Source organism: Trachemys scripta, chromosome 7 (genome assembly GCF_013100865.1).
Source record: "Trachemys scripta elegans isolate TJP31775 chromosome 7, CAS_Tse_1.0, whole genome shotgun sequence".
Taxonomy (NCBI): Eukaryota; Metazoa; Chordata; order Testudines; family Emydidae; genus Trachemys; species Trachemys scripta.
The window spans coordinates 109,992,300-110,006,565 of record NC_048304.1 but is presented as its reverse complement, the minus strand read 5'-3'; the positions used below and the strand labels follow the sequence as shown (position 1 = coordinate 110,006,565).

General features: G+C 40.9%; 1 protein-coding gene across 1 annotated transcript in view; it reads left to right on the top strand.

Annotated features, from left to right (window-relative positions):
* INPP5F (inositol polyphosphate-5-phosphatase F) overlaps window positions 1–14,266 on the top strand; it is a gene marked incomplete at its 5' end in the record, with an annotated part of 100,441 nt that overhangs the window by 14,924 nt on the left and 71,251 nt on the right.

Here is a 14,266-nt window from a genome sequence, read left to right as displayed (position 1 = left end):
GGTGGGTGAGTGGGTGGGGGAGGGAACAAAATGAAAAGTCAGAGCTCTGTTAATTTGGAAGTTCACTACTGTCTAGGTTGTCTGGACTGCTGTTGTGGGGGGTTGGGGGAAAAACAAAGATTCAGGGCTCTCTCAAAAGGAGCCAAGTCAGTGGTCAGATGAAGAACTGACAGTAGTAATCTCCTAACTGATCTTAACTGCTACCACAGATGTCAGATACCTGTGTCTCCCAGGTCATCCAGGGCTGCTCATGTGCAGCTGTGCTTAAAAGGGCAAATACACAGGGCCGTATTTGGCACCAAGATTTGGGGGCACCAAGATTTGGGGGCGCCAAAAAGCAGTCCCCCCTTTTTTTTTAACAGCGTTCCTATGCCCCCTCCCCGAGCGCGCGGTCGCCACTCCACTTCTCCCGCCTCCCAGGCTTGCAGCGCCAATCAGCTGTTGGGCGCCGCAAGCCTGGGAGGGGAGGAGAATTAGAGCGGGGGCGGCGTGCTCAGGGAGGAGGCGGAGCAGAGGTGAGCTGGGGTGGGGAGCTGCCGCACGGCTCCCCGGGCCGGGGGGGGTGGGGAGCTGCCACGGGGGTGCCTCAGGGCGGGGGGGGGCAGAGAGCTGCCGCAGGGTGGGGTGGGGGTGGGGGGGGCACAAGGTGGAAGTTTCACCTAGGGCGCAAAACTTCCTTGCACTGGCCCTGCAAATACGATGTTAGGATATAGAAGTAAAGGGATGGAGAATAATATAAAAAGTATAATGCCTGTTTAGACTTGGCAAGCCAGTCAGTTGACTGCCTATTATTTGACCTTGGTCAAATATTTTCAGATATTGCAGCAAGAGTATCTGGGACCTGATTTAGGCCATAACCTACCTTTTTGGTTGCATCATGGTGTAATCTGTTAGCACTCCTACTTCAATGTTTAGATCACTCCCTTTTTATTATATGATATTGCCACCTATTGGGACAAAGGTGAACTAATTGAAAGTTGAGCATCTTGATTGGCTAGAATCTTCAGGAACAAACATTGTATGTATATCTTTATTTGTATACCAGGCTATCAATGTATGTGACAGTTTACAAAGCATATTAATCAAGTTAAAAGACCTGTTCTGTGCCCCAAAGAGTTTACAATCTAAACTGACTAGACAAACATACATAAATTAACTCAGGGTGTAGGGGTGTGGGAGGAAGGTTCAATCATTCTCCTTCACCAACACAAAGGGAAAAGATGCAAAGTCAATAAGCTGCTTTCAGAGTTGGCCTGTTGCCTATTTAGCATAAGTGGTATTTAAAAAAATATTTTTTCTTATATAGTTTATTTCTGCTTAATTTTATTTTGTAACCATTCAGTCTTGAATAACATTCTCACTCAAATGCTAACCAAGCAATGCACAAAATAAAGTTGGTAGCAATAATATTTTTTTATTTTTAGAACTTCATTTCATTGTTTCACATTTTTCTGAGTTAAAATAACTCAGTTAAGTAACTTGTTTTTTGTAATCAGGCATAAGTGTCTATGTAAGGATAAGTTTGTGGGAGGCCATAAAGTCTTGCTGTTTTTTGTTACTGTTGTAATAAATTAGTATTTTAAAATATTTGACCATTTTTGACATTTATTTAATAATATGACAGGTCAGTTGAACAATTATTTTTGGTCTGGTCAAATGCCCAACCCTATGTTTTCTTATATAATCACTAGCATCTCCAATTACATCTCAAAGCAATAAAGAAGCCACTACAGAGACTGAAATATGTGCCCCATGGGCTAGGGAAGGCCTGCATGTTCTGGAAGTGAGCAGCTTTCTGCACCAAGCCAATATCTTCAGCTTCCTTCATTGTGGAATCAAACATCCAGTGTCCTAGATTGCGTATGGAAAATGCTGCTCTTAACTTTAAGAAAGATAACCATTACTCTGCCCTAAGGCTACTCTGGCTCCCCACTTTCATAGGATTTGGTTCAAAATAGTGTGTGAACTACCTTTCACACGGTTTTTCTGTAATTCCCTCTTTCTTCTCCATGTCCAACTTAAAAAAACAAAAACAAAAAGGTCCTCTCCCTTTCTCTTGTCACCCTTGACTCAGCAGAATCTATATAGGAAATCAAGAGCATCCTTCCTTTAGCTGTCTGAGTTGCTGTCTCTTGCTGACTCACTTATTTGTAAAAAGCTAATTTTCCTATGCTGTTTTCTTTTCCTTTCTCCATCTTATGATTACTTTAATTTATTCATCAGTGTCATTTTACACTATTGCTTTCAGTTACTTAAACTGTGTGTTGTCTTTTTTATCGTTATACAGTTTGTATGTAGGACTCTACAAAATAAAGTTGTCTACAACTCAGAATTTTGATTTTATATGTATTTGTGATGCAGTCTGTGTTCTTATGTGGCTTTGCTATTTGAAGTTTTTTAGTGGTAGAAACCATTTTTGGGAATACAAAGTGAGCACACAAGATTCTTCACTAGTCTTGCTACATATTTGAAACCTAGTCTCTTCCTTGAGAAATGTAATTGTCTTCCTATTCCAAGAAAATTTATATATAAGATGGTAAATATCTCTTGATGATGTAATTATATTAATTTCATTAAGGAGTAAGTTAACAAAGTATTTCTGAGCCTTTTGTGTTCAGAGGATGTTAGGACTGGTCAGGGATGGGGAAGAAGATGCATGTAAAATTTCTGTTCTATTTCTTGCCATAAAGGGTTTGATGTGTAGTACACTTTGGCCGTGACTCCTGAAGGGATTCTTGCAACCTCTTGTTTTATGCCTTAGTGTTACTGCTAGGACTCTGCCCGGCCAAGTCCCCCCCCCCCACCCTCCACTATTTTTTTGTTGGGAGGGAGTGCTTCCTTGAAATGAAGCCATTGGTATGTATCTGCACCTTTGAAAGCTTGTAACATTTAAAGGGGGCTGGCATACTTTTGTAAGATGAAGATAGGGAACTGTACAGACCTAACAGTTGTCTTTTTGTGTTAGGATGGCTTGGTAAGATGTATGTATGAAGGGAGTGTGGCCAGATGCTTCTCTGGCAGTGGTGTGTGCTCAGTAAGAGCTCTGGAAATTAAACTGGCATCCTTAAAGAATTGTTGCTTAACTGGGCCTCCTGTGAATTTTCTGCTGCTCAGACCCGGGTCCTGCCACAAATGGTAATTATGATATACTTCTCTGAAAGCTCAGTTTGAGTTGTGTTGTACCTTGCTGACTTGGAGGGAACCTTTATTGCCACAGTAGATTGCATTCCTTTTGTTTCAGTGCAAGCTGCAAAGCTTCATTTCATTACTGTGTACAAAGGATATTAAAACTCCTGTAAGAAACTGTAACTGGTGGGGGGAAAAACAGACAGTGACAGATGATCAGGAAAAGGTTAATTGTTTCTGGAGAATTAGTTGCTTTGAGATTTGAGTACTGGTTATAGTAACAAGGAAACTTAAAATCTTATTGGTGGATTTAATATGTTCCTGCTGCTGCAAATGACAGAAATCCCTGTTCACTCTCACCCATTATGAGTTGTATGTAATAAGATTATTTTAAATATATGCTTTTCATCCAAAGGCTTCACATCTCAAATACTGAAGGAAAATTCCACAAGTAACCATCGTAGTTGGGTTATAAAAGAATTGCATTTAGTTAATACTGTCACTTGCCTAGATACAGACTGTGAGGACGTGTACCTGCTTGTGCTCTGTGCTTCTATAGAGAGCTTGCTCAGCCACACCCAAGAAAATGGAAATGGTTGTATTTCTATTTTACCATGTTAGTTGGCTTGTTTCTCTTCTCTCCACCCGAAATTAAAAAGGGCTATAGTTAGCAATGAATTAAGCAGAAGTCAACGTTCCTTCTCTAGGGGCCCTTGTCAGCACTCCTTTAGTCAAGGTAAACTTCCACTGACTTCAGTGCTTTTGGAAATAGCTTTTTCTTAATCTGAACTATTTGTATTGTGCTAATAGTTTGCTAGGTACATTACAGAATGAAGAAAGGGTCCCACTGGAAATAGTTTAGTCTAAATAGTGTACAGACGAGGGAAAATGGGAGGCAAAAAAGAATGCAGACAAATAGTGAGGTTAAATATTCATATTACTTCCACAACTTCTTTTTTACACTATTAGCGTTTCTGCAGTTGTGGCTTTCATTAGCTAACCCACCTCCCAGGATGAGGAGGGGCAGCTAGGTTAGTAGTCTTTGGAGGAAATGCCTTTTTCAATAGAAAGTCAAGAAGGAGGGGGGCTGGAGCACATGACTTATGAGGAGAGGCTGAGGGAACTGGGATTGTTTAGTCTGCAGAAGAGAAGAATGAGAGGGGATTTGATAGCTGCTTTGAACTACCTGAAAGGAGGTTCCAAAGAGGATGGATCTAGACTGTTCTCAGTGGTACCTGATGACAGAACAAGGAGTAATGGTCTCAAGTTGCAGTTGGGGAGGTTTAGGTTGGATATTAGGAAAAACTTTTTCACTAGGAGGGTGGTGAAGCACTGGAATGGGTTACCTAGGGAGGTAGTGGAATCGCCTTCCTTAGAGGTTTTTAAGGTCAGGCTTGACAAAGCCCTGGCTGGGATGATTTAGTTGGGAATTGGTCCTACTTTGAGCAGGGGGTTGGACTAGATGACCTCCAGAGGTCCCTTCCAACCCTGATATTCTATGATTCTAAGGAGAAGACAAAAGTGTAACTAACCAGGTCAAGGATATTTTTAAAAATCCTTCCAGGACATAAGAACACTTGGGTGATATCAGGCCCCAGTTTTAAGCTCTATGAAAAGTATTTTTTTTTTTTTAACAAAACCTAGGACTAAAAATATTTGTCCCTTAAAAAAAAAGTAATTAAAAAAAAAAAAAAGCACATGATGGAAAGCTTTTAAAGCCAGTGTTTTGTCGGTAGTGCCTGGAACCCAAGCATTGCATTATTGTGTGACTGCATGACTACTGCAAAGTCAAATTAACTAGAGACAAGTGACTGGGACTGACTGACTGACCTACTTTTGTTACCAAGCTAAGAAATGCAAAACTAAATAGTATAAAGAATGGAAAGTAAATTTAAAAATAAGTGGAAGGAATCCTAGTCTCTGCACTTATTATCAGAACTTGAACATTTTTGATTTTAAATGTAAGCAATTTTTCTGTTGTAGTTTGATGCAAGTGACTGAAAAATACCACTCCTGCATGATGGGAATTCTAGGTATTCATATATTATTTTGGATACTTTGCTAGGGTCGAACAGTATTCAAAAACAATAAAATGTCAATTATGCTTGTGAAGCATTCTCATTGTACATCTGCTTTAAGGTGGTCTTTAATTACATGATCACATACTGTTTTTTCCTGGAACCCTAGTTTTGGGTTGGTGTATGTATTACTTTTCAAAGCTCTGATACTTTTGAGCCTGCCCTTTTAAAAAGTGATTCCTATTTTTATTACAGTACCCCCAAAATGTTTTCAACATCTGCACAATTTGAATTTGTTTATACTCCATTTCCATCTTTAAAAAACCAAACTCTACTTTGGGCAGAGAGAGAGCTTGCAAAATGAATCTTGTAGAAAGTAAAGAGCCCATGAAAGAGGTTAATAGTTCGCAACCTCAGCTGTATGTATTGCTGCTAGTGATAAGTAAAGTGTTAGGCCTTGGCTACACTTACCCGCTAGTTCGACGGCTGGAAATCGAACTTCTGGGTTCGACTTATCGCGTCTAGTCTGGACGCGATAAGTCGAACCCGGAAGTGCTCGCCGTCGACTGCGGTACTCCAGCTCGCCGAGAGGAGTACCGCGGAGTCGACGGGGGAGCCTGCCTGCCGCGTGTGGACCAAGGTAAGTTCGAACTAATTCGAACTAAGGTACTTCGAACTTCAGCTACGTTATTCACGTAGCTGAAGTTGCGTACCTTAGTTCGAATTAGGGGGGTAGTGTAGACCTGGCCTTAGATTAGGTTTATAGTTAAAATAACTTTTAGTGGTGTCCAGGCTGAAGCAAGCAGGGGTAAAAGAGCAACATGTAAATAGATTACGAAACCTGCACTTAAGATCCAGTTTAAAAGTGGCATATTACGTTTGCTGCAGGCATTCATGTTATTCTTTCATAGGAAATAAAAAGGGCAGTACTTCTAATTCATCCTGGTTCAGCTGTAGTTCTCAGTCATGCATAACATCTTTAAAGAAGGAGCTGAAATGGACTGAAACTGAAAAGTAGACTGTTCCTTTTGTGGGTTTTCAAGGGAAATAGCAGGTTCAATTGACCTTAATAGTCAATTAGATCTTGTTGTTTTATCTAAGCAAACTAATTTTTTTATCTAACAGCTTATTGATGAAATTTTTGGAAAACAAATTCTCATCTACAGTAATTGCCATTTCTTTAATAACTGGAATGTTAACAGTAAATATGACAGTTGAGTTAAACTATTTATTTCTCATTAATATTTGCTATAAGTTATTGGTAACTTCTTCTTTACAGAGTTGTATTTTCATTATAGACTCCATAGAATCCTAGAAATGTAGGACTGGCTTCAAGAAGTCACCTAGTCCAGCCCACTGTACTGTGGCAGGACCAAGTAAACTTGGACATACACCTATCAGAGATGGTCTAATCTGTCTTTAAACATCTCCAGTGATGGGGATTTCACAGTCTCCCTTGGAAGCCTTTTCAGATCTTAACTATCCTTATAGTTAAATCTTTCCCCCTAATATCTAACCTAAATCTCCCTTGCTGCAGATTGAGCTAATTTCTTCTTGTCTTATCTTCAGTGGACATGGAGAACAATAGATCACAATCCTTTTTATAACAGTCCTTAACATCTTTGAAGACTCTTTTCTGGTCCCCCCAACCCTCAGGCATTTTCTCTCAAGACTAAATATGCCTAGTTTTTTAACCTTTCTTCATAGGTCAAGTTTCCTGAACCTTTTATCATTTTTGTTATTCTCCTCTGGACTTTCTCCAATTTATCCCTAAGTTTCCTAAAGTGTGGACCCAGAACTGGACACACTACTCCAGCTCCGGCTTCGCCAGCACTAAATCGAGTGGGACAACTACCTCCTGTGTCTTATTTAGAGCAATCCTGTTAAAACATCCCAGAATATTAACCTTTTTAGCTGCTGCATCACATTGTTGATTCAATTTGTGACCCACTATAAACCCCCTTTTCCCCAATCCTTTTCAGCAGCTTTACTGCCTAGCCAGTTATTGCCCAGTTTGTAGTTGTGAATTTGATTTTTTTTCCTTTCTAAGTGAAGTACTTTGCACTTGTCTTTATTTAATTTCATCTTGTTGAATTCAGACCATTTCTCCAGGTCATTTTGAATTCTGATCCCGTCCTCCAAAGTGCTTGCAATCCTTCCCAGCTTGCTGTTATCCGTAGATTTTATAAGCATACTCTCCTCTTAGTTATTCAAGTTATCAATGAAAATATTGAATAATACTGGACCCAGGACTGACCCCTGCAGATAACTCCTCCCAGTTTGACAGCAAACCATTGAAAACTACTCTTTGAGTATGATCCTTCAATCAGTTGTTCACCCACCTTATAGTAATTTCATCTAGACCTCATTTTCCTAGTTGGCATATACTAAAATAAGATAGATCACAGCTACTGCTTCCCTGCATCCAGTAGGCCAGTGACCTAGTCAAAGACCGAAATTAGGTTGGTTTGGCATGATCTGTTCTTGACAAATCCATGGTGACTATTTCTTATAACCCTATTATCCTCTAGGTACTTAAAAATGCATTATTTAATAATTTGTTTCAGTATCTTTCCAGGTATCGAAGTTAGGTTGACTGGTCTATAATTCCCAGGTCCTCTTTGTTCCCCTCTTTAAAGATAAGTACTATGTTTGCCCTTTTCCAATCTTCTGGAACCTCACCCGTCCCCCATGAGTTCTCAGAGATAATTATTAACCGTTTCAAGATGGCTTCAGCTCTTTCTTCTTTGAGTGATGGTCCCTATTGTATTCCACTGAGACTTATGCACCACGTGCCTGGAGCATTTCAAAGTAGTAACGTCCGTCAGTCTGCTTATGAGCCTTTGCTCTGCCTCCGACAACACCATTATGGTTTACTACATAAACAAGCAAGGGGGCACAAGGTCCCCAAGTGGTGTTTGCGGAATCGGTATGCCTCTGGAAATGGTGCATTGAAATGCATATCTTTTTGTCGGCAGTCTACCTGGCAGGAACCCAGATCGTGATTGCTGATGCTCTCAGCAGGAACTTTGCAACCGACCATGAATGCAAGTTGCACAGCAGGGTAATCGTGGACATTTTTGGTTACTGGGGAACTCCGATCAGGGACCTCAACTACTGCCGGGCTCCATGATGTGCTTAAAAAAAGTGGAAAAAGTGTGTACTAAACTCCACATACCCCCTTACATATGTCTGCAAGGGGGTATGTGGAGTTTAGTACACACTTTTTCCTAGGGTTACCATATTCAAACATTTAAAAAAGAGGACACTCCATGGGGCCCCGGTCCCGCCCCCGGCCCCACCCCTTCTCCAACCCTTTCCCCAAAGTCCCTGCCCCAACTCTGCCCCCTCCTCTGAGCACCCCGCATTCCCCCTCCTCCCTCCCGCTCTGATCTTGGTTGGGGGTTGCTAAGTGCTTCCCTGCTCCCCACTCGCCCTGCAGTCCCTGCACCCTCCCCTGCCCCTGCAGCCTCTATGCCCCTGCCTGCCCTGGTCCTCCTTGCCCTGCAGCCTCTGCACCCCCCATCCCTGCAGCCTCTGTGCCCCCTGCTCCCCACTCACCCTGCAGCCCCTGCACCCCCCCGCCCCTGCAGCCTCTGTGCTCCCTGCTCCCCACTCACCCTGCAGCCCCTGCACCCCGCAGCCCATGCACCCCCCTGCCCCTGCAGCCTCTGCACCCTCTGCCTGCCCTGCAGCCTCTATGCCCCTGCCTGCCCTGATCCTCCTCCTCCCTGCAGCCTCTGCTCCCCCACTCACCCGGCAGAGGGAGAGCTGCGGGCTCCACGTGGACTCAAACGCTGTTCTGTGCTGCTTTGCGGGGGCGGAGGGAGCGGGGTGGGGGAGGGACTCTGGCTGCTAGAGGCCCCAGTGGCTGCGAGCAGCTTTCAATCAGGTCCCGCCATCCAATCAGCCAAGCCGTACTCTGCATGAGGGAAAGGGGGAAATCCCGGACATTTCTACTTGATTAGAAATCCCCCCCGGACGGCCATTTAACGCTGAAAAAGCCGGACGTGTCCGGGGAAACCCGGACGGATGGTAACCCTATTTTTCCTTCTCATTTATGTAGTGCATGATTTTGCAACAGATGCCTCGTTCTGCACAGTGGTCCTCCATTGCACCCTTGCACGCTCCTCTTAGCTAAGTACTGCTTGTTAATCACCCTCAGTGGAATATAATAGGGACCATCACTCAAAGAAGGGGAGGTTAATTTAACCCGTTCTTTCCCTCTTTTTGGCTTGCATTCCTTCCTCCTTTAATATTGTGTTGAGTAACTGGTTACTATTAACCTATTTAGTGAAGACTGAAACAAAATAGGCATTAAACAGCTCCATTTTTTATGGGAATATGAAAACCTTATTAGGACTGGGGACCCTACTCTTTTAAGAACTGTAGAGACACTGTTCTTGCCCTGAAGAGTTGGCGTTGAACAGTAGGAGACAGTTGTGTTCCAGTATGATTGTGTGAAACTGTGCCTTGTTTGGCATGTTGGAATTGAAAAAAGGTCTGTGTTTTTGGAGCACAAGAATGGAGTCTGTTTGGGTCTGGGGTGACAAGACATGTGAGTTATGGCTTATGTGGTGATTTTCCTACACTCTTTATGAATGCATTGGTAGGAAATTCAATTTGAGCAGCATTAGCTGTAGACTGACAGCTCTTTGGGTGGAAAGAGTAGGGAAGATTAGCAGGTGTGGATGGAGAGCATACCATATGTACTCTGCAAATACTAATCAAACTGTGAGAGGACTGCTTCACCTCACATTACTAATTACTGAGGCCCTGTTAGCAGCTCTGTAGTTAGGGCTATTTCAGCTTTGTTCAAGTTAACAGTCTGATAGAGATGGAGAATCCATGCCATTTCTCTTGGGAGTTTGTTAAAAATTTGTGCCTTATTTCCAATTTGAATTTGTCTGGCTTCAGTTTCCAGCTGTTGTCTCTTGTTAATATAAATCCTAGGACTTGTATACAAATTTTGCAGACTTATTTCATACAATGCTGCTTAACAATTTTGAGCATTATATGTATTAGGCGTTATATATAATTAATATTTCACATTCACATAGACAGTGGGAAATGGAGTCTTCACAGCAGCAGAACAAAGATTTGTTGCCAGATGTGACAAGTGACTTTTAACTTCACAAGGATTCAGAACTAAATGCAAAATCCATCTATTTGCTTAAGTTTTCCTGCCATAATTGTTATTCACCAACACTCCCACTCTTTATTCAGTAAGAAGAGCAAGAACTGTCATTCTTGGGAGATGCTTACATACTCAGGGATAGGGTATAAGAAGCTAGGTAAACTTGTCTCAGAAGTGTCTGAAGGTGGTTCACAAATTAGATATCTAGATAAAACTCTTTCACACACTATTGAAAGTTAAATGTAACCAAGAAGATGATTGATGCCCATCTTTCTGCACCCCTGCAGGGGAGGGGAACTTTGGTCCAGGACACAAGGGTAAGCCCCTAACATTCTGATAAGTGTAATAAGATCATCAGTACCGATGTGGTACCTGCAGGCTGTTTTTGAAAGATCTCTTCCGAAAGACATTGCTCATGGCGTGTGCACACACAGGCAGAAAACTGTATGTGACCAGAGTGTCCGTTCACCCTGAAAATCACTTGCAGGACACTCAAGCCTTTTCTAGACTATTTTCAAAAGCTTTCGTTGGTAGTAGCAGCAGTGGGAGTTATTGATCAAATAAGGTGCTGTTCGCTGCTCGCATTTTAATCCTCATATTGTATAGCCCTGTTCTGGCAGGTTTTGGGCAGTGTGGTGGTTAAAACGCTAGCTGGTCTATGTTACCATTGCTAGAATCAGCAGATTTTTAACTTTAAGAAAAAAGTCTAGTGTAGACACAGCCTTATGTTCTTAAATCACTGTAGAGACCTTTGATATATAGTCTCTTGTTGCAGTAATCTCATATGAGTTGTTTTATGAACAACTTTATCAATTTCAGTGACTAAAATTTCTGCTACTCCCAAACTAATTAGTATTTCATCAGTTGTTGATCTATTATAAATCTAAGGGAATGAGGGTGGATATTCTCTCTGGAATGAGCAATAACTCTGCACTTCTGATTTTGTTAGAGAACTCTCTGCTAGAAGAAGGAATAATGTAGACAGGTTCTTGGTGTCTTGCAAGCACTCACAAAGTACATTCACCCAATACAGCAAACTTATTTCCTAGAGTGCATGCATATAATCTTGGAATAAGAATTGTAATTAAGGTTAATAGTGTTTCTCATGGTAAATTTATATGGAAAATCATGGGGAGAAGGAGGAATAAAACCATGAGTGTATGATAGTCATCATTGCAGGATTTCAGAAAAACTATGCATTAGTTCACAGTGAAATCTTTCAAGCCATTACATAACATAGAAAATACTTATCTTGGTGCCTCCCAGTTGGCTTTGCTGCAATTAGGGAATGTTAGTAGAAGAGAGCTGCTGCTTGTTTGTTTTCAGTGCAGCTTTTCTGCCTCAGCCTCTACAAAAACAGAAGCATCTGCTTTGCACCGATCCTTTTAAACAAGTTATGTAAGCTCTGCCTTCCCCTACCCCTCCCCAAAGCAGAGAAACTGCAGATTGGTGAACTACAACAAATCACTTGCTAAATGAGGTTCTGTTCTATTAGCCTGTCAGGCATCCCAGGTTTTATCTTGGCAGTTCCCAAGGTTCTCATTTAAGTCAGTTTTAGTCCCAGGCACTAAGTGTGCAAAATTGCCAAATGTGAAGATCTATATCCATATCTGTAAATAAAATATGAAAATGATGGAATCCATGACTACTGTGAAAACAATAACAAAACGGAGTCTGTAATCACAACCCTCCTCCCCCTGCCCCAATAAAAAAATAATCTATAAATTCATTACATCAGGCCAGCTCCAAGAATTTTCAGTTAGTTCTGGTTGCATTATCATCTTGGATTACTTTGACTGCCTTCTTCAAAACCCTGGAGTTAATCATCTCTTTTGGATTACTTTTAAGAGTTCTGCCAACGGTGTAGGGGAATAACACAACCCACATTCCAGACTCAAAATTTGAAGCTGAACTCATTTTTATTCAAAAGTAAACCTTCAGGGGCTTTAAACAGTTAATATATATTTACAAAGATTGTACCTGTTAATACAAATCTGCCAAAACTTTGTGGTGCATAGAGGCAGCATAGGCCTTTAAGATAATTCTTGGACTATCTGTTCACTACCGTGAATGACCAATCCTTGATTAATGTTTGCTTCCAAAATTCAGTAACTCACAATTTGTTTCCTACCACGTAATGAGTTAGTGAGGTTCCACTATAACATGAACATTTATAAAGGAGAACTCTGGCTTCTAGAGATTGTTGGTGGATATCTGGTTGAAATGCACAAGCCAGCTTGATCTCTGAATTGCTTTGGATGGGTAAGGTGAGTAGAAAGGAGGGAAGATTTACAAAATCTTGTTACTACAGTATCTCTTTCTAGTTTAAAGTACGAGACCTGATCTGCAAACTGATGCTCTAGCTGCTCAGAAAGTAGCTGAAAGTGAAAACAAAGTGGAACAGTTCTCACTGGTTACCAGCTGCATTTCTGTTCTGTTGCAAATAAATTAACTTTCACACATCTCTTTTAAAAGCTCATATTTACAAGCCCTGTTTTTCACCACTGTGATAGCGGTTCTTATGCGGAAATAGGAACCAAGAGGTTGTTGTCAAAATGGGAGCCATCTTTTCATGCCTTTGCACTTAGTTCTCTTGCTTTGGATTTGAAAACAAAAATGGAAAAATTTCTAAAATAACAATTTGCATGCATAAGCTGCTTCTAAAAAAAAAAAAAAGAGAAAAACCACAAAAACAAACACCTGCTTTTCCCGCAAAAAGCAAGTAAACAAACAAAAGCTCACAACATAACCCTGAACTTGTTACAGTGCAGAGTTTTTTGTTAAATAACTTTGGCCTAGTACTATTATACACTAGAGGTCAAATGAAGTCAGGCTTCCGTCCTTGTCTTAAAGGCATCAGTTCAACAATTTATCCCTCGTTAGTGAAACGCTTGTATATTAAGACTAGGGATAGCAGTCAAGTAAGACCTTCTGCTTTGTCAAGATTAAAATTCCCAGTGGGAATGGCTAAAGTTACTTGATTGACATGTCTTTTTGGTAGCTGCTAAGGAAAGTATATGAGAATCTCTCAGTGAATCTACAAAAAGAACAGGAGTACTTGTGGCACCTTAGAGACTAGCAAATTTATTTGAGCATAAGGTTTTGTGGGCTACAGCCCACTTCATCAGATGCATAGAATGGAACATATAGTAAGAAAATACATATACATACAGAGAACATGAAAAGGTGGAAGTTGCCATACCAACTCTAATTAATTAAGATGAGCTATTATCAGCAGGAATAAAAAAACAGCCCATTTCAGACTGACAAGAAAGTGTGAGGATACTTGACATGGGGAAATAGGTTCAATTTGTGTAATGACCCAGCCACTCCCAGTCTCTAGTCAAGCCCAAGTTAATGGTATCTATTTTTCAAATTAATTCCAGTTCAACACTATCTCGGAGTCTGTTTTTGAAGCTTTTCTGTTGCAAAATTGCCACCTTTAAGTCTGTTACAGAGTGACCAGAGAGGCTGAAGTGTTCTACTGGTTTTTGAATGTTGTGATTCCTGATGTCAGATTTGTGTCCATGCAAAAGAATAAATGGACACAAATCTGACTGTGTTAACTGGGAATACAAAAGACCGTGACGTCTTGATGATTAAACTGAAGATTTCTGAAGTCGGGAGGAAACAATATTGGAATAAAAAACTTACTATAGAAAACAGAAATGCCAAATCTTATTTCCCCATAGTGTTGTGGATGAATGATTCTCTTTTCAGTGTGCCGTGTTCCCTGGATGATTTAGTACATACAGTATTATTGTGATCCGTTATTATCAGATACATTTTGAAGCTGTAAGTGGAGACTTGAATAAAACATTTAATACACATTGCTTTGTTCTACCATGATGAGGATTTGTGGAGTTTTTCCTTGTCTATAAAACCCTGGGAATAAGTAGTCTTCCTTAATCAAATAATTTCACTTCAATGAGGTAGAAATGGTTTCAAAGGATGTTTTCTAAACTTCAAGAAAGTGTTAGTAACC